We start from the raw sequence: 27,138 nt of genomic DNA on the forward strand, positions 1-27,138 counted from the left end.
CAAGTATCAGACTTCTCTTAGTATTCAATGCACTCTATATGAAAGTTTTTATTATATCCCTCTTGGATGCCCATCATATTAGGACTAATTTCATAACCAAAGCAAATTACCATGCTGTTCTAAAGACTCTCAAAATGATATAAGTGAAGCATGAGAGTTCATCTATTTCTTCAAAATAAAACCACCATCGTTCTCTAAAAAGATATAAGTGAAGCACTAGAGCAAACGACAAACTACTCCGAAAGATATAAGTGAAGATCAATGAGTAGTCGAATAATCATGCAACTATGTGAAGACTCTCTAATATTTAATAATTTCAGATCTTGGTATTTTATTCAAACAGAAAGAAAATATAAATAAAATAAAATGATGCTCCAAGCAAAACACATATCATGTGGCGAATAAAAATATAGCTCCAAGTAAAGTTACCGATGAACGAAGACGAAAGAGGGGATGCCATCCGGGGCATCCCCAAGCTTAGGATTTTGGTTGTCCTTTAATTTTACCTTGTGTGCCTTGGGCATCCCCAAGCTTAGTCTCTTGCCACTCCATTTTCCATAGTCCATCAAATCTTTACCCAAAACTTGAAAACTTCACAACACAAAACATAACAGAAATCTCGTAAGCTCCGTTAGTATAAGAAAGTAAATCACCACTTAAAGGTACTGTAATGAACTCATTATTTATTTATATTGGTGTTAAACCTACTGTATTCCAACTTCTATATGGTTTATAAACTATTTTACTAGCCATGGATTCATCAAAATAAGTAAACAACACATGAAAAAACAGAATCTGTCAAAAACAGAACAGTCTGTAGTAATATGAATCAAACTATACTTCTGGAACTCATAAAATTCTCAAATAAATTGCTCGACCTGAGGAATTTATCTATTAATCATATTAAAAAAGAATTAACTAAATAGCACTCTCCAAATAAAAATGGCAGCATTCTCGTGAGCGCTAAAGTTTCTGTTTTTTACAGCATGATCAACAAGACTTCTCCCAAGTCTTCCCAAAGGTTCTACTTGGCACAAACACTAACTAAAAGCATAAAACCACATCTAAACAGAGGCTAGATGAATTATTTATTACTAAACAGGAACAAAAACCAAGGAACAAGAATAAAATTGGGTTGCCTCCCAACAAGCGCTATCATTTGACGCCCCTAGCTAGGCATGATGAATTCAATGATGCTCACATAAAAGATAAGAATTGTAACATAAAGAGAGAATCATGAAGAATATGACTAGAACATTTAAGTCTAACCCACTTCCTATGCATAGGGATTTTGTGAGCAACCAACTTGTGGGAACAATAATTAACTAGCATAGGAACGCAAAACAAGCATAACTTCAAGATTTTCAACACATAGAGAGGAAACTTGATATTATTGCAATTCCTACAAGAATATATTACTCCCTCATAATAATTTTTAGTAGCATCATGAATGAATTCAACAATATAACCAGCACATAAAGCATTCTTTTCATGATCTACAAGCATAGAATTTTTATTACTCTCCACATAAGCAAACTTCTTCTCATGAATAGTAGTGGGAGCAAACTCAATAAAATAACTATCATGTGAGGCATAATCCAATTGAAAGCTAAAATCATGATGACAAGTTTCATGGTTATCATTATTCTTTAAAGTACACATGTCATCACAATAATCATCATAGATAGCAACTTTGTTCTCATAATCAATTGGAACCTGTTCCGAAATATTGGATTCGTCACTAAATAAAGTCATGACCTCTCCGAAACCACTTTCATCAATATAATCATCATAAATAGGAGGCATGCTTTCATCATAATAAATTTGCTCATCAAAACTTGGGGGACAAGAAATATCATCTTCATCAAACATAGCTTCCCCAAGCTTGTGGCTTTGCATATCATTAGCATCATAGATATTCAAGGAATTCATACTAACAACATTGCAATCATGCTCATCATTCAAAGATTTAATGCCAAACATTCTAATGCATTCTTCCTCTAGCACTTGAGCACAATTTTCCTTCCCATCATACTCATGAAAGATATTAAAAAGATGAAGCGTATGAGACAAACTCAATTCCATATTTTTGTAGTTTTCTTTTATAAACTAAACTACTGATAAAACAAGAAACTAAAAGACTCGATTGCAAGATCTAAAGATATACCTTCAAGCACTCACCTCCCCGGCAACAGCGCCAGAAAAGAGCTTGATGTCTACTACACAACCTTCTTCTTGTAGACGTTGTTGGGCCTCCACGTGCAGAGGTTTGTAGGACAGTAGCAAATTTCCCTCAAGTGGATGACCTAAGGTTTATCAATTCGTAGGAGGCGTAGGATGAAGATGGTCTCTCTAAAACAACCCTGCAACCAAATAATAAAGAGTCTCTTGTGTCCCCAACACACCCAATACAATGGTAAATTGTATAGGTGCACTAGTTCGACGAAGAGATGGTGATACAAGTGGTATATGGATCGTAGATAAAGGTATTTGTAATCTGAAATTATAAAAACAGCAAGGTAACTAATGATAAAAGTGAGCATAAACGGTATTGCAATGCGTTGAAACAAGGCCTAGGGTTCATACTTTCACTAGTGCAAGTCCTCTCAACAATAATAACATAATTGGATCACATAACTATCCCTCAACATGCAACAAAGAGTCACTCCAAAGTCACTAATAGCGGAGAACAAACGAAGAGATTATGGTAGGGTACGAAACCACCTCAAAGTTATTCTTTCCAATCAATCCGTTGGGCTATTCCTATAAGTGTCACAAACATCCCTAGAGTTCGTACTAGAATAACACCTTAAGACACAAATCAACCAAAACCCTAATGTCACCTAGATACTCCAATGTCACCTCAAGTATCCGTGGGTATGATTATACGATATGCATCACATAATCTCAGATTCATCTCACTAGTAGAAAAAGGGCCTTTAGTCCCGGTTCGTAAGGGCCTTTAGTCCCGGTTCTTGAACCGGGACTAAAGGGTCGGTACTAATGCCCTGACCCTTTAGTCCCGGTTCAAACCAGAACCGGGACTAAAGGCCCTCCACGTGGCCGGTCCACCTTTAGTCCCGGTTGGTAACACCAACCGGTACTAAAGGAAATTTTCTGATTTTTTTTTTGAATTTTTTTTTAAAAAAAATTATTTTCAAATTTCTGAATTATTTTAACCTCTAATCTCTAATCACCCCTCATCACTGCTCAATTTAATCTCTAATCACCCCTCATCATTCCAAATCATCTAACTTCCCGAACGGTCACCCATCCTCCCACTCCCCCAGCCTGAGCACGCTTAACTTCCGGGTTCTATTCTCCCTCGTTTCCAAGTCTGCACTCGTTGTTTTCCTGACAATAGTAAGATGTCAATCCTATTAACCGTCAGGAGTTTAGCTTGAGCACGAAGTCACACATTTCACTGTTTGAGTTTGAAACTATTGTTCTAAAAAACAATATTTTTTTTAGTAACACTAATATATCTTGAATAAGTAGTTTGACCATTGTTTGACCACAGTTTGACCATAGTTTGACCAGATTTGACCAAAATTCAAAAAAAATTGAAATAATTATTTAATAACACTAATATTCTTGAATAATTATTTAGTAACACTAATACTTCTTGAATAAGTAGTTTGACCATAGTTTGACCAGATTTAATGAAAATTTTAAAAAACTGAAATTTGAGCATAACTTTTTTTCCTTTTGGAATTTGAGGATTCTACAAATTTGCAAAGAGGCCGTAGGTGGTCTCCATCGGATGTAACTTTTCGAGTAGATGATTTTTCATATAAAAAACTTTTTAATCCGAGTTCGTATGCAAAAGTTATGCCCATTTTACAAATTCTAGAGAGATTTTGTAAATAAAGTCGAAATTCATATTTGTAAATTTTCCCAACAACTAGACCACATATCACATGGGAAACTTATTTTATTTTATTTTTTTGACATTTCCATCATTTTCTTTTGTTTTTTCTAAAACTGAAAAGGTGGTCCACGGGGGGGGGGGGGGGGGGGGGGTTGAAAATGGGACCTTTAGTACCGGTTCGTGCTATGAACCGGTACTAATGGGCATCGCACCCTTTAGTCCCGATTGGTGGCACCAACCGGGACTAAAGGTCTAACCTTTAGTACCGGTTGGTGCCACCAACCGGGACTAATGGGCATCGCACCCTTTAGTCCCGGTTCGTGGCTCGAACCGGGACTAAAGGGCCCAGGTGAATCGGGACTTATGCCTTAGCCGCACGAACCGGGATAAATGCACCCATTGGTCCCGGTTCTGGACTGAATCAGGACTAATGGGCTTACCCGGCCTGGACCAAAGCCCCCTTTTCTACTAGTGTCTATTCAACCAACACATAGAACCTCAAAGAGTGCCCCAAAGTTCTACCAGAGAATCACGACGAAAACGTGTGCCAACCCCTATGCATAGGTTCATGGGCGGAACCCGCAAGTTGATCACCAAAACATACATCAAGTGAATCACGTGGTATCCCATTGTCACCACAGATACGCATGGCAAGACATACATTAAGTGTTCTCAAATCTTCAAAGACTCAATCCGATAAGATAACTTCAAAGGGGAAACTCAATCCATTACAAGAGACTAGAGGGGGAGGAGAAACATGAGATCGAACTATAATAGCAAAGCTCTTGATACATCAAGATCGTGCCAAATCAAGAACACGAGAGAGAGAGAGAGAGATCAAACACATAGCTACTGGTACATACCCTCAGCCCCGAGGGAGAACTACTCCCTCCTCGTCATGGAGAGCACCGGGATGATGAAGATGGCCACCGGAGAAGGATTGCCCCCTCCGGCAGGGTGCCGGAACGGGTCTAGATTGGTTTTTGGTGGATACGGAGGCTTCTGGCGGCGGAACTCCCGATCTATTGTGCTCTCGGATGCTTTTAGTGTATATGGAGATATATAGGTGGAAGAAGTACGTCAGGGGGGCCACGAGGGTGGAGGGCGCGCCCAGGGGGGTGGGCGCGCCCCCCTACCTCGTGGCCTCCTCAAAGCTTCCTTGACGTAGACTCCAAGTCCCCTAGGTTGCTTTCCTTCCAAAAAAGAGTTTCGTGAAGTTTCAGGTCAATTGGACTCCGTTTGATTTTCCTTTTCTTCGAAACCCTAAAATAGGCAAAAAAAAGGGAAACTGGCACTGGGTTCTAGGTTAATAGGTTAGTCCCAAAAATAATATAAAAGTGCATAATAAAGCCCATAAACATCCAAAGTTGATAATATAACAGCATGGAACAATCAAAAATTATAGATACGTTGGAGACGTATCAGGTCTCCAGGCTGTTGAACCACTGGCTCCGTCACCGGCACCGATTGGGACGTTTGGCCAGCGGATGCCTTCTTGCTCAAAGCCTGACCCTCCTTCCCATGGCCCTCTGCGGCACGCCTTCGTCATCATCTGGAAGTTCAATGACATTGGGTGGAGCTGCAAAGCAATCGATTACAAAAGTTCACTCGACCGTCAAAATAGTTGATTAAGTAAAGAATAAATGGCAAGAGTTATACCTGCATGAGAGCTGACCGCGTGTTCCATCTCCTCATCATCGTCATCTTGGTAAATAGAAGTTCCAGAGGCAGCACTGCAAAATTCAGAATTCACTCGGTCAAAACAAGAAAGTGAGTCGACCAAAGTTTAAGTCGTGCAAAAACTAAGAGGTCGAGCTCAGTAGTTACCCGGAAGCGATGGGGACAACCACTTTAATCTTGGGCAGGGCCTTCCGAGGCTTTGACGTCACGACTTTGGGCTGCTTAGGAACTTTCTCTGTCGGCACAGGAGATGACATCCGAGTGCGCTTGGAGGTTTGTGCAGTCGGCGGAGTCGCTTTGCCACGGACGCTGGCTGGGTCCTGCCTCTGCCTCTGGTTGGGTCCGTGCGAGGAGGGGAGTCGACCTCTTCGCCACTGCTCAAGTCCTCGCTCTCCTCGTCCCCCCTTCCGTCAAAATGCCACTCGCCACTGTCGCCTCCACTCGCCTCCCCTTCATCCTCCTACTCTCCATTGGGCATCAAGTACATCTCAGTGTAGATCTGCAAGACACGGGGTCGAGTGGATACTAATCAGTTTCAAGAGCAAACACCTATCAGAACAAGATACACTCGGAAGGAAAGAATAAGACCTTGTCAGGTTCGATGGTGTGGTCGAGTGGAGGAACCCTCCTAGACCCCCTGGGGTTGTCTTTGTTGCCAGTGATACCTTGCAGGCACAGCGCCACCATCTCCTCATTGACTTCCTCCGGACGGATCCGAGTGCTGTCTTCAACACCCGAATACATCCACATTGGATGGTCACAGGCTTGGAGTGGCTGGATGCATCGACTGAGAAATGCCTCTAACAGGTCCATGCCAGTCACACCATCGCGGACAAGTTGGACCACTCGCTCAACCAACATATTAACCTTCGATTTCTCAGTTGGAGTCACTCTCAAGGGAGAAGGCTTCTTGACTCGCTCTGTGGAAAACGGGGGAAGACCAGTCGACTGACCTGGGGTCGGTTGATCCTTACAATAGAACCAAGTCGATTGCCACCCCTTGACAGACTCGGGAAGAATCATAGAAGGGAAAGTGCTTTTGTTCCTCATCTGGATCCCTAAACCCCACACATCTGGATCACGTGTGTCCTCTCATCACTCGGATTGGCCTTTTTAACCGACTGAGAACGGCAGGTGAAAATGTGTTTAAAGAGGCCCAGTGTGGTCGACAACCCAGAAAGTTTTCACACATGGACACGTACGCGGCAAGGTATGTGATGGTGTTGGGAGAAAAGTGATGAAGTTGGGCTCCAAAGAAATTCAAAAAACCCCAGAAGAAAGGATGGGGAGGCAAAGAAAAGCCGCGGTCGACATGGGTCGCAAGAAGGACGCACTCACCCTCTTACGGTCGCGGCTCGGTCTCGTCTCCCAGAAGCCGCCAAGACTCGTGGGCGATCAACCCCCCGTCAACCAGATCCTCCATATCTTCTTTCAGGATCATCGATCGGATCCAGTCGCCCTGAATCCAGCCGGGAGGCAGAGCAGATCTCGACGACGACCCGCCCCGACTCGTCTTCTTCCCCTTCGCTTTCGCCATCGCCTTCTCCAGAGCAGCGGTCTTGTCCTTCCCCATTGCAGCGGATCGAGCTCGCGCTGGGCGGAGGTGCCGAGAGCAGAGGCGGAAGTAATGAGGAGCAGAGGAAGAAGGGGGAGAATGGGACGCACAGTGCGAAAGCATCGGCTCCGACACCTTATATGGCCCCATTCCCCGAGTGACTGACTGGGGGACCCAGACGATCCTTTCAAATCCCGCAACAGGCGCGCGCATAGTACGTGGCGAAAAAGGTGGCGCGGGGATCGAGGCGCCCGGCCTAATCCGCTTCGATTACCACGGCCCTCTCCGCCTCACGCGCTTCCCCAAATTTTGAATCCCGCGAGATCCGGAAACGACAGAGCAGTCAATCATGCTGAAGATTGTATACAACACCAGCAGTCAAAACTTATCAGCAAAACATCACTCGACAATCTCTGAATGGCTCAAGGCGACTGAAAATGTATTCGAAGCTGTTGCATGGTTCACCAATCCAGTAAAATGCTCCTGCGGCATGAAGATTGGGTCGGAACCATCTTCAACTCCATTTTCCGCTCGAACCCAGAACCATTCGGGGGCTAATGACGATGTCGTGTACCTAGGGTAGGGCAATAGACCTGATCTAAGCACCCCTCCCAAGGACACTGCCCTACAGTCAAAGACAATCAAAGGACAACGAATTCTACCGACTGGAATCACCGGAGTACACGTCCACTTGACCAATGTCTCCACTCGGATATCCCAATTCCATTCGACTAGTATATCGTCACTCGACCGTACAAGAACCACTCGGAGTATAGAAGGTCTAAAGTCACTCCAGATAGCAACGGTCAGGCATTCACTCCGCAGCATTAATGATCAGTTATATAACTTTATTACTGGCGTTGCCAGTAACGCCTCATCTTTATGTACATTGAACCCTATGTAACGGAGGATGGCTGGGGTCCTGGTGCACTCTATATAAGCCACCCTCTCCTCTGGGACAAGGGTTCGCACCCCCTGTAACTTCACGCATAATCCAATCGACCAAGCCTTCGGGCACCGAGACGTAGGGATGTTACTTCCTCCGCGAAGGGCCTGAACTCGTACATCTTGCGTGCACAATCTCACCGTAGCTAGGATCTTGCCTCTACATCCCTACCTCCCTATTCTACTGTCAGGCTTAGAACCACGATACTAGGTACGGGCGGCACGGCCCCCCACGACAGTCATGGAGGCCAACCGCCCCGGGGACGGCGCGTGGAGCGGAAGCAGAGGGAGACGGCTAGGGTTTGGATCGGGGTTAGGCTGATACCATATTAGAAGGGAGAGAGGGGTTGGTGAAATCGTTCATGTATTGCTTGAGCCTCATGAGCATATATATATATATATAGGAGTACAAGGTCGTCTTGGAGTACAAGGCAAGGTGAAATAAATCATACGCTATGTTTTCATAATAATAATAATAATACTCAACAGGGTCCACGAAGTCTCCTCTATCTCATCAAAAAGTCGGGCCACCTTTTGCCTATGAAGTGGTACTCCTATCAGCTAACAATTTCTGATTATGCCTTCGCACGGCACGCCTTCAAAATTCAGTCATGTCTTATCGCTTCCGTTCTCGTGGAGTTAGCTTGCGTTTGGTCCATTCGAGCGTGGTCGGGCAAGCCCTCCTGGTCCAACACCCAGCAGTCGCCGTAGGGAAGTGCGCTCGCAACTCGGCTGCGATCTCGTCAATGACCGACGCGGCTGTAGCGTCGTGAAACCCGAGAGATATCCTCTCGATCGACGGCGGGATGGTGCCAAGCAGAACCTTGACGAGGGTGCACTCCTCGCCGTCCGTTCCCCTGAGCCCGTGGACAACGATCTCTCGAAGAGAGCCCAGCGGGCTACCGCTACTCCTTTCGTCCGCGCAACGACCCCACCGGCACTCTCCTCGCGGTACGACTGCGCCCCTCTGCACGAGATGGAAAGAATATCACAAATCATGCATATAGTATATAGTATATGGCATATTCATATACCATATTAAATTTTTATAATAAATACTCTCTCTTTAAAGAAATATAAGAGTGTTTACATAGGGAGTATCTAGCGGCGAAAACCCTATATCATTGAAATATTGGTGCAGCAGTGAAAATTTCAATTTCAAGCTTATAGTTTTGGGATTTTGACAATAAAAAACAATATATTTAGAAAATTTTACTATAACATATTGATGCGCGCGCACGTACCAAGACGGCGAGACAGTACGGGTCTGGTTCCACGTAAATCGTTGCCACGCTCGGGGCACGCGACAGGAGGGAGGCCAGGCACGGCCCGACGTCGCCACCAACCCCCCACCGAACCTTGAGCGAGAGCACGGTGACACGAGGCAATGGCGGGACGTATCTCATCAGGTCCTCGCACGAGCCACGCTCCTCCGGGCCTAGCCAGTTGTCGAGGGTCATCTCGTCCGGCAGCACCAGGTCGAGCTCCAGGTGTTGGGTGGTGAGGGAGCAGGCCTGCAGCAGCTGCATCGTGTAAGGGAAGTCGAACCTGTCGCTCCGGCCCAGCGTCGCGAGCTTGAGGCCGGAGAGCCGGCGGACGCGCGCCAGGCTGCCGTCGGGAGTGCTGAGCCGCTTCGGGTAGCTGCGGTACCAGCAGATGGACTCCATCCTCGGCGCCGAGACGACCACCTCGGTGTCTTCGTCGCCGCTCATTGGGAAACGGAAGCAGGAGCGCACGCTCAGCGACCGCAGGTTGGGGGCCGCCACGTCCAGCCTCTCCATGCCGTCCACGTTGTTGAGGTCGAGCGCCACGAGGGCGTCGGAGCGGAGGACCAGCGCGCGCACGGCCTCGCCGCCTCTCACGCAGCGTCCGCAGCCGCGGGCAGGACGACGACAGGAACTCGTGCAACGGAGGCGTGCCGGCGGGCAGCCGCAACGTGGCGAGGACCAGCTCCGTCAGCCTGCCAAAGTGCGCCGGATCTTCCCCGGCCGCCGGGAGCTCCAGATCGATTCTGTGGGTCAGCGTCAGGGACAGGGCCTCCGCCCGCGTGAACCGCGGGAGAGCCAGCGGGAATGCCCCCCATAGCACTGTGACGCTCACGGACCCCGCCGCGCGCTCCATGGCCTCGGCGTACCATGCTTTGGCCTTGCCGACACCGATCTGGTCGCGCGTGCAAAACTCGAGGGAGATGGAGGGGATGGAGAACATCGGGAACCGCGCGAGGGCACGCGCGCAGAGGTCGGGGAACCGGACCCCCACGCCACAGTTCTTGCAGTCCTGGACGGACAGGTTGAGGGCGAGCACGTGCGCCGGCCACAGCCGCCGCCAACGCCGCGATAGCTGGGTCGCGCGCACGGCCAGCGGGGTGGGTAGGAAGCCCAGGATGCGCCCGAGCACGTCGTCGGGAAGGCCACCAAGCCGATCGACTCCCGGCGAATCGCACTTTATGGTCCCGTTTGCCAGGCGCTTCTTCATGGCGAGCGCGTGCGCCTAGCCCCAACTTGCCGCTTGTTTGTATCTAGAATTTCAGATATGTGTGCAAAACGAGATAAGTATGTTGTATTGATTATTAGCCTCGAGGTCGAGTACGTATAGGATACAAACTCGGAGTAGAAGGTAAGTTTAAATCCGTCTTGAAATAGGTCTCAATTCAAATTTACTATGGCTCTGTGTAGACGTGTCCTAATTATTGCACATCTAGATAACACAATCAAACTAGAAAGAAACTGATACAAGGCAAAAGAAAATGTTTGAATGAATCTTAGCGTAGAATCATGATGTAGGACTTAGATGGGCAATACTTAAAGCATGTCTAGATTTACTATTTTATCTATCAAAAAATCTTCTTATGATACAAATCTATTAATACATGGAATTGACTATGGTACAAAACTATTACAAAAAATACTTTTTTCCATGTGGTAAGCAATCCAAAAAATACCTTTATAGAATGTGTTCTGCTTTAATACACCCTCTTAATTAAATAAACGATGAAAACTAAATCAGACCCTTTCAGATGAGAGGGAAAGATAGCCAATTTTAAAACTAAATAAATTTAGTAAACTTATTTCAAGGAATATTCATTGATTAACATTAATATAGATCGGCTGGAGTTTTGCTAAAACACATCTAGATGTGCCATAAGTATTGTATATCTAAGTCATATGTCATTGATCTTACATTGAGATTCGTGTGAATATTTTCTTTCTCTTTTTTCTTTTTTTTCTTTATGCTTGATTCACTCACTTAGATGTGCAATAACTAGAGCACATCTAGATGTGGCCTAGATACACCCAAGAGTTTTTTCTGGATTCAGGCACACATATATTGTGTCACTGTAATAGTTTATGCTAGTTGAAAACATCATTTATCGTTCTAGCGGCATTCCACCGAGAAGATACAATAGAAGCCAAGAGGAATGTAATTATTGCTTCTGCTCGTCCTTATAAAGTATTGCAGTAAACACCCTCGATTTTCAGGCAGTCGACCCGCAATACAAATTTAAGTGGCTGTAAAAACTCCTGAAAATAAAGAAAGGGCTCCGCCCGGTTGAACTCCTGAAAATAAAGAAAGGTCTCCGCTGCGGTAGCCGCCATTGCAGGGGTTTGACTTGGGCCCCCGGCCGCGGGCTGGTTGCTCTCCTGTGCATGTCTTCCTTCTCTATGCAGGTCGAGGTGGAGGTTTGAGGCTTGGTTGGAGAGGCGGCCTCATGTTTTGGCATTTGTGTTGTGTTGTCAGAGGATGCCGGGGTGGAGATCCTAGATGGCATGATCCATGGTGAGCTTTCCGGCAGGCATCATGGTGACAATGGTGCCTACACCTCTTGGCCGTGTTGGCGGCATGGGTGTACAGGTGGAAGGCTCTTGGATGCTCCGTTCGTGTTAGGATTTGGCGGGGTTGGCCTGACTCTCGCTACGGGGATGGCAGGGCGCCTCCTGGTGGTATTAGAGAGTTCTCGAGCGAAAGCTTCACGCTTAGTGCCGGCGACTGCAGCGCCCGTGGGTGTCGTTTCTTTCCTGAAGGCATAGTCGTGGGTCTTGTTCATGTGTCAGGGCTTTGGGTGAAAACCCTTGCCTGTTCTCAAACTCGGCAGAGACGACACTTAGCGCCGTCACCCTCCTGGCGGCGTTTCCGTGGAGTTTTGGTGTCGTTGGTTGGTCCTAGGCAAGTTGGTAGGCTAGCTCTAAGGTCTGTTCAGTGTTGTTGTTATCTCTACTATCTAAAAAAAACGTAAGGTTCCCTCTCCCCTCTTACGTCAATTCTTTTGTCCAACCTTCCGTCAACAAGTGATCCCTCGCCTTCGTCGCCCCTAATAAAAGGAAACACAATCAACCAATGGGAAAAAAGTCAGGCGCAATCCCAGGCTTTCATTCCTCGCGTTTCGCTTCATACAAATCGGGGAGTCCCTCGGTGCCCCACCTCGCCTTCGTCCAACTTCGTTTGCCACCCACGCACGTCCTACGACGCCCTATCCCCGCCCCTTTCCTCGTGCGTTGATAGATATAAGAGTTGATTCAATTACTACCTCCGTTTTAGTTTACTAGTCTTGCGCGTATACCTAGGTTGCCAATTTTATCATCCTAATATAAACTATATAACACAAAAATTATACCTTTTAAAAGTAGAAACTCCAAAGTTTATGTTGGTATATTTTTTGTAATATATGACTTGTATTAGGTTGGTCAAATTGAGGATCTAGGGGTACGTGCACGCCCTGTAAACTGAGAAAAAGGTACTCCCTCCATTTTTGTTTGTTGGGCGCATCTCCAAATCCTTGATTTTTCAGAATAGGAGAGATTTAAGGCGTGTTTCATTAATCACAGAATTAATTGTGGCGTTTGGTGCATGCGGTGCTCTCTTTCCTTTCTCCTTCCAATTCTGCATGCAAGTGGGAACACGTCAGTTTTTGTTGAGGTGTGAATGGAGAAGGATTTGCATGCAGCAGCTTTTGATCTCCTTTTCACACCGCATCCCCATTCCTTGGTGTATAAAAGAAGAGCCATTTGCTTTGCTATTCCTTGAACCAGCGAGGTGGAAGCCAAATGGAGAAGGAAGTTGAGGTTCATGGAGAAGGAGAGATGGAGGGCGTCCATGGAGAAGGAGAGGTGGAGGGCGTCCATGGAGAAGGAGAGGTGGAGGGCGAGGTGGATGCCGTCCATGTCGAGGTGGATGGCGATGTGGAGATCACGCAAGGCCAAGTACAAGAACTAGAGGATGAATTTCAGAGGGTTGATAAAAACATCCAGGATCTTTTTCATAGAGTGGATCGTGCAACCAATGTCGACGCTACAGATGCAAGGATTTCGGCTAGGTACGTCCGCACCGCTAACCTCGTGCAAGATGTGTCACACAGAACCTACTCCAACCCGACATCAACTTGCGAGGTGTGCATTCATCCGGCTTTGTGCCTCAAGTGTGGCATCCGCGGTGAGCCTTCCATATTCCTTTGCTTAGGATGTAGACTCCCGGTACCAAAAGATTTGCGTTCTTGCGAGGCTTGCGGAAATCCTTGCCTGTGTGACAACTTTTGGTGCAAAGATTGTGCGACTACGGTGGCGATAAACAAAGAAGGGGTATGCATAAGGTGCCGTCGCAACCCATCTATCTATCTAGAGGACGAAAAGAAAGCGCATAATGTGCCGGATAGTCAAGTTTAGATTCGCCGGATGATGAAAATAAAGTGAGTTGTAATGGTTTTATATGCTTCAAGTTTATGTAAGAAAGTGAGTACGAATATGGTTTTATATAATCTTATTATGAGCTTATCTTGGTGATAGAATATGTAAAAGTGTATGAGTGAACCTGCGGATTATTCACAAAGTAATCAAGGGGAATAGCAATGAAGTATACCATAGGATTTGCGCAAAAAAAAAGCTACTGCATGATCTATGAACCTGATGGCCGCCCCTTGCATATAGGAGTATTATCTCATGTTGAGTTCAAAACAGTACATTCGCAACACTAGTAGGAGTATTATCTCATGTTGAGTTCAAGTGCTACTGAAAATCTGCCATTACATCTCATGTTGAGTTCAAGTGCTACTGAAAATCTGCCATTACATCTCATGTTGAGTTCAAGTGCTCAATTGCCTGCTCAACATATTCTCTGTCAACTGTCAAACGAACAGGGAGACATCCTTGTCTCTCTAGTGCTTTTTTCTTCAAGTGAGGAACTGCATAGTGCATAGAACCCTTGTGCTTGATGATCTCTCTCATACACGCTTGATGACTCAACCAGATCCTATTAAGCTTTTGATGGGGGTACTCAGCAAGGGATTGATTAACCTATTACACATAAAATTAAAAAACTCAATCAGTTCATAACATTAACCTATGGGAGTAGATATCTTGAACAAATAACATAAAATACTCAAATCGGTGCAAGACCTTTGCGAAAATCTCGGGTAGAGTCTTGGGCATCTTTTTATGGAACATTGCTTGAATTGAGGCAAACCAACCAAGATCTAATATGTTTGTGTCAGGAGAATTAGGTGGTTGGTATATCATCCTAATATCCCAACCACCCCTTGCAGCTTCCTGCAAAAAAAGTGGATCATCTGGTTTTATATGAGTCCTAGCATTGTCCTGCTGTACGTAGATGGTGTTCCATCTATCACTCTCAGGCCACTTTTCCTTTATAGCCGGCAGTACGTATTTCACTAAGTACTCCCGACTTTTCTCCCTGTCCACTTTATCGCAGGGCTTCAACTCCCATGCTCCCCTCAACCTAAGAATATAGAAATAAAGAACAAGTAAATAATGTGCATATAAAAATTTAGCAGAAAGTAGGAGTAGTAACAAGAACAAGTACCAACCTATTTTGACTCTTCTTTTTTGCTTGCACCCACTCTGTGTAAGCCCAAACCCCAATCTTGCCATCAAATACACAATTGCCTTGAGCATCATACCTTGGTCTAGCCATTGCGGACAAGAACATAATTTTTTGAATGTGGTTTTTATGTTTACATTCCCGGTGTGGTGCCTCCTCTCTATGACTCAAATACATGTTCTGGGTCTTCCGCGTGCGATAAAACCATTTCTCATCTATATGAACCACATCCATATCAGCCCTAAATGTGGGATTAATACCGCCTTGGGATGTTAGGCTACTTCGCTCAAGATGCATAAGAGCATACTCCACACGAGCCCTTTCGTTTGCAGCAGTCAAAGAAGGCTTCAATTCACTTGTTATTCGTCTAATTTCCTTCATCTTCAACCTACAACAAAATATCAAAAATATCTCGTTGATAACACTCACCTCCATATAATAAAAGAATGTTGACATGTAGAAAATTGACAACAATCTGATAGTATAACGCTCACCTCCGCCAAATAGTGGTAGTTGACAAGTTCAAATGTCCAGCAACTTGTTCTAATGTTGTTCTCTCTCCAGGTGGGATGGCCTCCAATGCATCTATGTCGAAATTAATCCTCTTCCTTCCTGATTTGAGCTTCCGATTGTTTTTGACCCCAGTAATGCCGCCACCTTTTTTAGCCTCCCGCCATACCCTTTGCACTATCCTCCTAGGACAATCACAAGCTAGTGCAACAGCTTTAGAAACACCATGCTTCAACCTTATACCCGTACCATTACGTTTAATGATCTCAGCATATATGTGACGCTTGTCATCTGTATTGTACTGTCTTCTTGTCTCCTTGTTCGACAGAACATCTAGATTCGTAGGAAAAATAATTAGATAAACAAAAAATATGGAAACAAAACATGCTGTAAATATGCTTACTCAAATCGATTGGTTGTTTTTGGGTTTGTACAGCCTCTTGACTAGGAGGGTATTCGTCGGCATGGGCAAAATTTGGGTTGTATCCACTTCCTCGATAGCCAATGCCCGAACCAGTTGCGTTCTCTCCGTTCATCACATCCAAACCATTGTGTCCACCAGTTCCTTTAGAACACAAACGTGAGAAGAGAACAGCTTTAGAACACAACAGTTTTAGTACTCCTGCAGCAAACACTGCAGTTTTGGTAACGATCTGCAGTTTTAAAACATTGCAGTTTTGGCAACGCCGACGAACACATGAACACAGGATGACGCGCCGTACCTGCACTAGTGCTTGGAGCTGGTACTAAACGCATGCACTAGTGCATGGAGCTGGTACTAAACGCATGCACTAGTGCACTAAACGCAAACACAGTACGACGCGCCGTACCTGCCCCGCCGACGAACATAGGAGCTGGTAGAACATTAGTGTTTACCTTCTGTGCTGGCTGCACTGAACGTGAAGCCTAGTGACTCGCCACCGCTGCCTGTACCTGCCCCGCCGACGAACGAGATCCCGCCGCCACCGCCAAACGAGATCCCGCCGCTGCCAAACGTGAAGCCCACGAACGTAGAACTTGCGATCCCGGCCCCGCCGCCGCTGTCTGTACCTTCCCTGCCGACGGAGCCACTCCAGTTCGACGAACCGGCCTCGTTAGGTGCCGGAGGGCGAGATGGTCGTGCGAGGCCGACGCGCCGTCGAGGCAAAGTCGTTGGAGGAGGAAGATGGTCGAACCCAGCCGTGCCGATGGAGATGGATGGAACTCTCGCTCGTCCGGTGAGACCAAGAGGAGGAAGTCCTCCGGGCGGCTGCGCTCTCGGTTGGAAAGCAACCCTAGACAGCCCACGGAGGCCAAGAGGAGGAAGCCGGCGATCTGATTCATCTTGCTGCGTCCGTGCCATTGGACCGAGGAGGCCAAGAGGAGGAAGCCGAAGATGAGCGCCGTCTGTTCGTGAACATCCATCGCCATAGCTACTTATACTGCGCGCGGCGTAGAAGGAAAATCAGGCGGCCAAGAAGGAAACTCGCGCGCGGCGCGCGGCGCAGAAGGAAAATCAGGCGCGGAATCGCGCGCGAAAGGAAACTCGCGGCGTAGAAATCGCGCGCGGAAGAAATGCATGCGGAAGGAAAGTACTCGGTCCAGTGCATGCAGAGTAGGAAACGCCAGGGGGAAAAGAAGGAAACCGGTGCATGCAATCAGTTTAATGGACGGGGAGTACTATGCGTCAATTTTACATTTAATTAGGCGCATCTACAGCTAACTGGCTCCGTTTTTCCTTCCAATTAGAAAGCACCTAGGTCCCAGAGCCCTCTGAGTTGCGCCTAATAAACTGTAATGGAGGGAGTAGTACCATATTTGGGAACCGATCACCGTAATCGCATTTATTTATTTCCTGTCTCACCCTTTCTCTATTCTTTAGCAGCGTCGCGGCGGCGGCTACAGGCGGGAGGAGCCTGGTGTCCGAATGGGCGAACGGTACGGCCGGCTGAGACTGAGAATCACCTCTCTCTCTCTTTCGTCCTCTCTCTGCAACGATGGGAGGAATCAGTCTGGGCCGACGATGGCGTCGGCGACACGCCTGATGTCCACCAGGATCTTGAGGTCTTCCAGATCAGCGTCGACACTAGCATGCGATCGGCGCGCTGCCCTTGGCCGTGGCTACTCCAGTCTCCACATGACGCCCGCTTCGCTTGTCGCATACATGCTGGCTCGGCGGTGGCCGCAGCGTCAGCGTGCGCCCATAAGATGGAATACCTCCCAGCAACTCGCGTGATAGTTCATCAACGACGGTGACGAACTGGATGATGACCTCCGCCAGGCTGATCATCGGAGCTCACTACACGTCACGTCCGGCGGGAAAGCTGGCAATGAGGCCCGTGACTGCCCCTTCGTCCACAGAAAGGCCTTCATCGTGAGGTCGCCTCCGAGCACAGGATCCATGCGAGGTTGGGGCGTTCAGCATTGAGGACTGCGTGATTGGTTTGTCGCCTGTAACCCCAAATGACGAGCCCGGCGTGATCGATGAAGACTATTATGGCGGGGAGCTGCGCGTCCCCAGGTAACCACCACCTCGCTACGGCTCCAAATCAGGGAGTATCCCTTCCCGGCTAAAGAGACGGCACCGCTGCCTGGAGCCGCCGGCAGGCTTCGCCTTTGTCGTGAGCGGATAGAGACAAGGAGGGACAGCAGTACGTATGCCATGCAAAGCGCTCAATCTATTTGACAGGCATTTGATTTTTTCATTCAGATAATCTATGATTCTCTAGCTATATGTCTCATGGTGTACGTGATGCCTTCAGTCCACATAATACGTTTTACTGACATTTAGCTTTTTGATTGAGGGCCTGTAATTCTCCAGCTACATGTCTCTGTGTACGTGATACCTTTCTCTGAACATTGTTTTCATTATATGCATAACCACCACTCAGGCCATTACAAAAGAGAAGTTCTCATTACTCATTGTCTTTCTCGTGATTTCTGTTAGGGCCACCTACCACACATGCATATACACCATGTTTATCTAATGTAATTTGATGTTGTTTACATGCGACACAAAAGAGTTAAGTGTGCACTCGAGAAAAATTTCCTTTGCGGGTACACATTTGCTCAAGGACTGGTCTGTTGAACTTTCAACGATTTCGATTGGTCACTGAGATAATCTTTTCTCCTTTTGTTGATATATGTCTCAAAGAGATTCGTCATTCCCTTTTTTTGTGTTATGTTTTCAACGTGAAGAATTTCATACTTTTGTAGTGGAGCCATCCAAATATATATTACGAGTTTCTCAAAATAATCATTAAGACGTAAAATCATATATGCATATTGTTTCCTGTATTTTTTATGTGAGCGGAAGTTTTAGATTTGGGACCAGCTTATTGCATGATCACTAAGATATTATTGTATAGTTCATCATTTATATTTTATTATGTCTGTGTAAACAAGAATTTTGTTGGTTATTTGGCCTCACAAAGGTTCTTTCTTGAACAGAGCTTCCTGTGCCTGGCCGCTGCTGAGAAAATCAACCAGAAAAGAACATGAACGAAGATGGTGATAAGACAGGAAGGAGCCGAGTATGCCACATCCGGATATGATGGTTTCCCCTTTGTTCTCTTCCCTCTTTCTTCGTAAGTGAATGATTTTAGATTGTTGGGCATTATTCAATTGCTACTAGGAATTTTCTATCCTAATTACTTCATTAGATTCTATTCACTTTTTGAAGTTTTAGTTTGTGCAAGAAAAGGCACCGAGAGCACGTGACTCCGATTGAGGATTCACACAATAAACAGCCAAAAGTAGTGGACACTGTTTATCATCTAAGATCGTACTCATGATGATGTTGCACATGAGAAAGTAAAGAGTAAAGGCTGATCATGCTGATAATGTTGACCAGATTTAGATGGTGAAACAGTTGGGACTTGGGAGTACAAGCTCAAGCCATTGAGATAGTTCAAGGTATACATTGTCCAGGTTTTCATGCATTCCAGACTGTTGATGCATGGACTCTCTAAAGTTTGATTCATCATCTTGAGATCTGGACAAAAGCACAACTTTGTTTAAATGGAAACTACATGGCCCGGGTTTTCTTTTAGTGTTTTATATCAAATAAATGGAAATATATTTGCACAATGATCGGTTGCTACTACAAACAATGTGTTAATTAATGGGCAGTGGAATGGGATTAGGCCTCACAATTTACAAACAGCTCAAAGAATTGAAGTAATGAAAGTATGTGTCACACTTGGATATGTGGTTGGAAAGAAAACGAATCATTGAAATGCTTCTGCCTCCCAAAGGAGGCCTACCTGCGTTTCCATCGAAGGAAAATGTTCCGAAATATGAGGGTTTTATCGCCGACTATTGTAACTATTGTGTGTATAAGTGAGAGATGTGCCTCTCATTATGGTCCATATTTGCTCGCGGGTAAATGTTTAACTATTGTGTATAAAAAATGAGCAATACATCTCTGATTACCTCCCATATTTCCTATCAGGCTAATGTTTCTAGACAGGGTGCTATTTAGTAAAACACACGAGGATAAGGTATATGTTTGACATGTTTAGGACCGAGCCACTAGAACATTTATGTTCCCGTTGCAACGCACGAGCAATTACCTAGTGTATATGTATATAAAATAAGGCAGAAACGGTTTCAAGGAAGAAAGGGCTCTGCCATGCTGAGTCATCATAGAGTTGGGCCTTCCGTTGGGCCTGCTTCTCCGTGTAGGAGTTTACAAAATAGTGAGAATATACATGTCATTCTTTTATAGCTTAATTACCTCGGCGTGGAAGATGAACAAATCATATATATCTACTTAAATAGTTCATCCCCACTGGCTCTATTATCTTAATATGCACACATGCCACATCCTCAAAGAGCCAACACACCATGCATGAGATTTTTCTTTCATTATTAGTTGTTTCTTATTAATCTACCTATATTCAATAAATATTTTGCAACTTTACAATAATCAAATATAATATATAATATGTACTTTTAATATTTATTATATATATAATACTATTCATTACTCACATTGCAGAATAAGTTATTCTTCACCCGAGGTAATCTTACAATCGTTTCATAAATAACTTACAGTTGATATACAAATAGTTACATTTGTATTGATTCAATACATAAAATTTTGCATAAGAAATCCAAATGTTTCATACGACCAAATCTTATTGAAAATTGCAACATATTCCCACCACAACGAGTGGGGTATCATCTAGTAATAAACATGGGGCCATCATGAAACTACATGAAGGTTAATGTAGGATGACCATGTGTCATACATGATGACAGTATGCATGCATGCCAAGTCAATTTAATAAATTATTAGGAACATGGAAACAAATTGTGCATTACAACATATGAATTTTTTACTTTACACCCCTGACACGCACACACGCATACATCTATCATTTCCATGTTTGGATTGGACTGCACGTATGCATAGATTCCGGCCACAAATCGAATACCAGTCTTGGGTCCCGGCGCTGCCTAAAGCGCTCTCTCTCTCTCTCTCTCTCTCTCTCTCTCTGTAGCAAAAGGGTCCGTGAGTTGTAACAATTTTCTTCAATCGCTGAACATTTTTTTTAGAAATTGGTGGACCAATTTTAAAATTCATGAACATTTTTTGATGTAACAAACTTTTTTTGATTTAATGAACATATTTTGAAATGCATGATCATGCTTTGAATCAACGAACATTTTCTGAATGAATAAATTATTTTGTAAGTCATGGACAGTTTTTGAATATTTAGGATATTTTTTCATTCATGAACATTTTTTGAATTGGCAAAAACTTGTTGAATGTCATTAACATTTTTTTAATACATGAAAATTTAAAAAAATCATGAATATTTTTTATTTCCAAACATATTTTTTAATATTTCTAACTTTTTTTGAATAAGCAAATGTTTTTTACAAAATCATGAACATTTTTGAATCCACAAACATTTATGATTTATTAAATATTTTATTCCAACATTCTTCTTTTTTAAAAAACTTTCAGAACATTTTTGAAGTCCCAAATTATATAAAGTAAAAAAACAAAAATGGAAAAGAATAATAAAAAAGAAAATCGTAATTTTAAAAATAGATCACCCATACATGGGCCGGCCCAAACGGGCATGCTGCATCTTCTCTCGGCGCGCAGAGGGCAGTATAGGAGGTCCCTACTGTATGGGTCGGCCTAGGTGTTGGATTCGCCCGTGCGAAACCCTTTTTATCACTTATAGGTGGCATTGGTAGGTAATATTTTGCAAGTTTAGAGGCAATTGCAATGACTTACCGCCGGAAGCAATAGCCAGATATAGATGCAATGTGTCATGAATCCATCGACATAGTACATTCACATTGACTTGGTCCGGTTGCGCGAGCGATGGATTTCAATATGTGACCATCGCATCGGCGAGCTGTCGTTGAACAAAGAGTCATCAGACGTGGAATATGGCGCTGCAATGATCCCGTATTCCACCGCTGCCTGACCCGACCGCAGCAAACTAGCGCATCTGCCCTGCCATTCGATAAGAGCATCTACAGGTGGGCGCCTCAAATTTTTCTCAAACGCCCGGGCGGCTCGTTCGGTCACTGACCGGTTATGAAAAATTGAACCAGACGGGCGCCTCAAACGTCCAGACTAACCGGCACCCCTCATATCCAGCCCAAATATGAGGCGTAAATGAGGGCGTTCGGGCACGCCCGTCACGTTAGCCTGGCCCGCTATAGCCCGCAATGACCCCACTCCAGCCCCCACAAATATATGACGACCGATGAGCAAACCCTAGTCAAACCCACTCCGTACTCACTCGACCTCTCCCTCAAATCCACTTCGTCCTCCCCCGTCCGCCATGTCCGACAGTGAATCCAACCTACCGGAGTGGCATGGGAAATTGTCCCTCCTTTCATTTGATGCTCTTTATTCTTGGTGATTCTGTTTGCAGGTAACTGTGGCTCTAAATGCATAACAAATTCAAACATGTTGCATTGGTGAGATTACTAGTGATATGGAATAGTAATACTATGATTGAAAATCACGGGGTAATAGTTACTGCAAAATATTCGGTACTTGGTTCAGTTTATCTTATACGGTTTTGTTAAAGCAGATCTAGATGTGCTCTAAGTATTGCACATCTAAATCCTAAGTCACTGATTTTACATCAAGATTCACACAACCATTTTCTTTGTCTTTTTTTTCCTTTTATTTCTTGTTTGATTGACTCACTTAGATGTGCAATACTTAGGGCACATCTATATGTGCCCTAGACATACCCTACCTTATATGTTGATAGTTCAACATTGAGTATTAGTTCTTGGCGATAAATGAGAAACTGAACATCAGATTTTAATTTCATATACTCTATTTTTATCATTGGAAGAAAACGATGGTTCCACCTGTTATAAGCCTTTCTCAGGACAGGAAAGAAAGACCAGCAATTACGTTTGGTTGATCCCTACATGGCCTCCTACAGTGTCAAGAATTATGCCATCTACTCCTTCCGTCCGCAAACAAGTGTACATCTAGCTTTTGTTCTAAGTCAAAGTTTTAAAATTTTGTCCAACTTTATAGAAAAGAGTAGTAGCATATATGACATAAAATTGGTAAATTATGAAATTACATTTGAAAACGAATCTAGTGATACTAATTTAGTGCCGTAAGTGCTGCTATTTTTTCCTATAAAATTGGTCAAAGTTTTAAAATTTTGACTTGGAACAAAAACTAGATGTACACTTATTAGCAAACGGAGGGAGTAGCTTGCAAACACAGAAATAACCCTTTACAAGACTTCAGAAACATCCATATTCCCCGCAAAAAAAAGAAACATCCATATATGCCTGCCTTCTTTATGTTAGGATATAAATTCTATGTGTAATGGTATTTTCAGGAATATTTCACATGAGCATGTGAATAGAGGAGGTGTTAGAACCGCGCCAAGCCAGGCCGGGTGCAACAATTTGTAAAGGCGCTTTACCACTTCACCAATTTTGTAGGGGGCTCAACCAGAATGATGTAGGCCAGAAGTGAATGTACCATTATTCGCAAAAAAGTGAATGTACCATGTTTAACCTTATTCCCATAATATGGACCATGATCCTTTCCAGTTTGCTTCACTGCATGACTTCTTTTCTTGTGATTTCTTACTTCAAACTGAAATTCACTGCATAAAACAAAAACGACATACAAACATGATGCATCAACGGACACGGCGTGCCGCCACGCGAGCATGGCTAGTATCATCGATGGTCGATGTTTGCAACCTCAATTAGCTTACATGAGTTTGGCTTTTACCAGGAGTAGTCTATCGCTGATTGATTGGCCGCGCCACCGAGACCACAGGGGTTAGCTCGCAGAGGAGATCTTCATGTCCAGCTCAACTAGATTAGTTTTTAACGTTTTAACCATTCCATTGTTTGGAGCGGTAAAATGGTAGGTATGTCGTGTGGTGGCTCGGCTCATCACCTTGAGTTTTGCCATGTTCAAACGCATTTGGATCATATGTGTGAAAAGTTGGGTTAAGTGTATGCATTGAGCAGGGACGCGCTGCGTGTTAATATAGGGCACTGGGCCGGTTGGTTACAGAAGATATACATGCGGCGGCTAGGTTAGATTGATCTCCAAGGAAACAATCATAACAGCCTAACAACTCAGGCCATCTACGCCCCTATACAGATAACTATACGGTTTATACAATACCATAGATTACATTGTTTAACACTCCCCTTAAATCACAACTTTCCAAGTTGAGATTGTGCCTGGAAGCTTCTAACTGCCGCAGAGTGAGTGGCTTAGTAAAACCATCTGCAACCTGATCACCAGTAGGAATAAACCTGATATTCAACAATTTGTCAGCCACTCGCTCATGGACAAAATGATAATTAATCTCGATATGCTTTATCCTGGCATGAAATTAGCAGACAAGTATGTAGCACCAAGATTATCGCACCAAAGCAAGGCTGCCTTTGGATGATGAACACCCAATTCTGTCAACAAGTTCTGAACCCAAATCACCTCAGCAGTTGCGTTGGCTAAAGCATTATACTCTGCCTCTGTACTTGATTGAGAGACAGTGGGTTGCTTATGAGCACTCCACGAGATCAAGTTACTGCCAAGAAATACTGCAAACCCTCCTGTGGACCTTCTGCCATCAGGACAGCCTGCCCAATCTGCATCTGAAAAAGCACTTACTAGCATTGAATATGACTTGCCAAGTCTAAGTCCATGATCCTTAGTTCCTTGCAGATACCTGATAATCCTCTTTACTATAGCCCAATGAACAATAGTAGGAGCATGCAAGAACTGGCAAACTTTATTGACTGAATATGAAATATTTGGCCGAGTCAGTGTCAAATATTGTAAAGCTCCTACAATGCTCCTATACCTGGTGGCATCCTCTGTGCCAAGTAGCTCCCCATCATGGAGAGACAATTTTTCGAAGGTGGATAATGGTGTGGATGACGGTTTGCAGCCTTTCATCCCCATCCTCTGAAGAATTTCTTGCACATACTTCCCTTGTGATAGCACAATACCATTTGGCACGGTTTTTACCTCAATCCCGAGGAAGAAGTGAAGATTACCCAAGTCTTTAAGGGCAAACTCCTTGTTCAAATCCTTGAGAAGAGCCTCAACTGCTTTAGATGATGAGCTTGTAACAACAATATCATCAACATAAATTAGCATAAAAATAGTAATCCCATGACGATGGTAAAAGAACAATGATGTATCACCCTTGGAAGGAAGGAATCGTAGTGACTGTAACTTCAATGACAGACGCGAGTACCAAGCCCTAGGTGCTTGTTTCAGTCCATACAGTGCCTTATCAAGCTTACAAACATGATGTGGAAATTGTAAATTTTCATACCTAGGAGGTTGTCTCATAAACACTTCCTTTTCTAGAACACCATGCAAGAACACGTTCTTCACATCTAGCTGTCGAATGCACCAGTTTCTAGACACTGCAACTGAAAGAATTAACCGAATAGTAGCAACCTTTACTACAGGACTAAATGTGTCCTCGTAGTCAATCCCATACCTTTGCTTGAACCCTTTGGCTACTAGACGTGCCTTGTACATGTCAACAGTGCCATCAGATTTTCTTTTACTTTGTAAACCCACTTACAGTCAATAATGTTCCTCCCTTTAGCTGGTGGAACGAGATGCCAAGTTCTGTTCTTCATGAGGGAATCATATTCCTCATACATGGCCTCCATCCATCGTGGTTCACCAAGTGCTTCACTCACACTTTGCGGTTCACATGTGGCACAAAAAGAGCCCCAACGGACACAACCATCATTGTAAAGTTTGGGTTTAACAATACCACTCTATGACCTGGTGCGGGATCGTTTAGGAGGCGGTGAAGCTAGGCGAGAAATTTGCTGTCGAAGGCGATTGGATGAGGATAACACATCGGATCCAACAGCCACAGAGGATCCGCTGGAGTGTAACTCATGTTGAGATTCGCCGGCACAGCCAGCCTCCTCTCTCATGCGGCCACTTGGCGCATCCAGAGGCGCGCTGGAGGACGCGACCCCGCCTGGGCCACGCGTAGAGGGCCCAGCCGCGCCCTCCTGGGACGGCGCCTGACCGAGACCATGTGCGGGGCCCCCGCATGGGCCCACCTGGCCCCGCCGCGAGGTCGTCCAGCCTGGGCGGCAAATCAGAGGCAGGCGCGGATCCCGCAGCCGATCCGCCTGCGCCTGACGCCGCAGATCCCGAGGGGATTCTCCCGCCCGGATCAACACGGGGATTGGAGCCGGGATCATCTGTGGCTGCTCCTGTAGAGTCTGATTCCAACATAAAATCATAGCCAGTTTCACCTGTTTCTTCCATGTTTTCCTGTACACTTTCAGCAGAGGGTTGATCAAAGGCATTATGCGACATGGACACATGATCATTAGGTTCGAATGCACCCCCGGGAACAAAGTGTGGAGATGGGAGGAGGTGGGAGGGAAGAAGAACAAGTTCTTTTTGGAGTTGAGCACCGGCGTTTGGGTGAAGTTTTGCAAAGGGAAATACTTTCTCATCGAACACCACATCTCGAGAAACATACACACGACCAGTGGCAACGTCCAAACATTTGTATCCCTTATGAAGACTACTATACCCTAAGAACAGACATTGCCTAGAGCGAAACTCGAGTTTGTGCTTGTTGAAGGGACGCAGGTTTGGCCAAACGGCACAACCAAAAATACGAAGGAAAGTATAGTTTGGTTTTGTGCCGAACAAATGCTCTAGTGGAGTTTGATTATGAATAACTCTACTAGGAACACGATTGATAAGATAGACAGCCGTGAGAAAAGCCTCATCCCAAAATTTGAGAGGCATATAGGCATGAGAAACTAAGGAGAGCCCAACCTCCACTATGTGCCTATGTTTGCGCTCAGCGGATCCGTTCTGTTGATGAGCATGGGGGCGCGACACATGGTGTGTGATGCCTATGCGCTCAAAAAACGAATGGAGTTTTTGGTACTCACTACCCCAGTCCGTTTGCATAGCAAGGATTTTGCGATCAAAGAGGCGTTCAACATGTTGTTGAAAGAGGTGAAACTTCGCAAAGACATCATATTTGTTCTTAAGAAAATATATCCAACTGAACTTACTAAAATCATCAATAAAACTAACATAATATTTTTGTCTGCCAACAGAGACGGGTCCAGGACCCCAAACATTCGGAAAAAAACTAGCTCTAAAGGAGCCTTTGATTCAGTAGTGGAACGAGAATAAGGAAGTTGATGGCTCTTGGCCATTTGACATGAATCACACACAAGGAGGTGATCTTTTTTATTGGACACTGGAAGACTAAAATCT

At 44.8% G+C, this 27,138-nt stretch overlaps 2 pseudogenes; both read right to left on the minus strand.

Annotated features, from left to right (window-relative positions):
* Positions 1 to 8,667: 8,667 nt before the first annotated feature.
* LOC147972283 (putative F-box/LRR-repeat protein At4g15060) lies at positions 8,668 to 10,526 on the minus strand (annotated as a pseudogene).
* Positions 10,527 to 14,159: 3,633 nt separating this feature from the next.
* On the minus strand, positions 14,160 to 16,876 carry LOC147972284 (uncharacterized; annotated as a pseudogene).
* Between the last annotated feature and the right edge of the window lie 10,262 nt (positions 16,877 to 27,138).

This window comes from Triticum urartu, chromosome 5A (genome assembly GCF_056163025.1).
Source record: "Triticum urartu cultivar PI428250 chromosome 5A, HENAU_Tu73, whole genome shotgun sequence".
Lineage (NCBI taxonomy): Eukaryota > Viridiplantae > Streptophyta > Magnoliopsida > Poales > Poaceae > Triticum > Triticum urartu.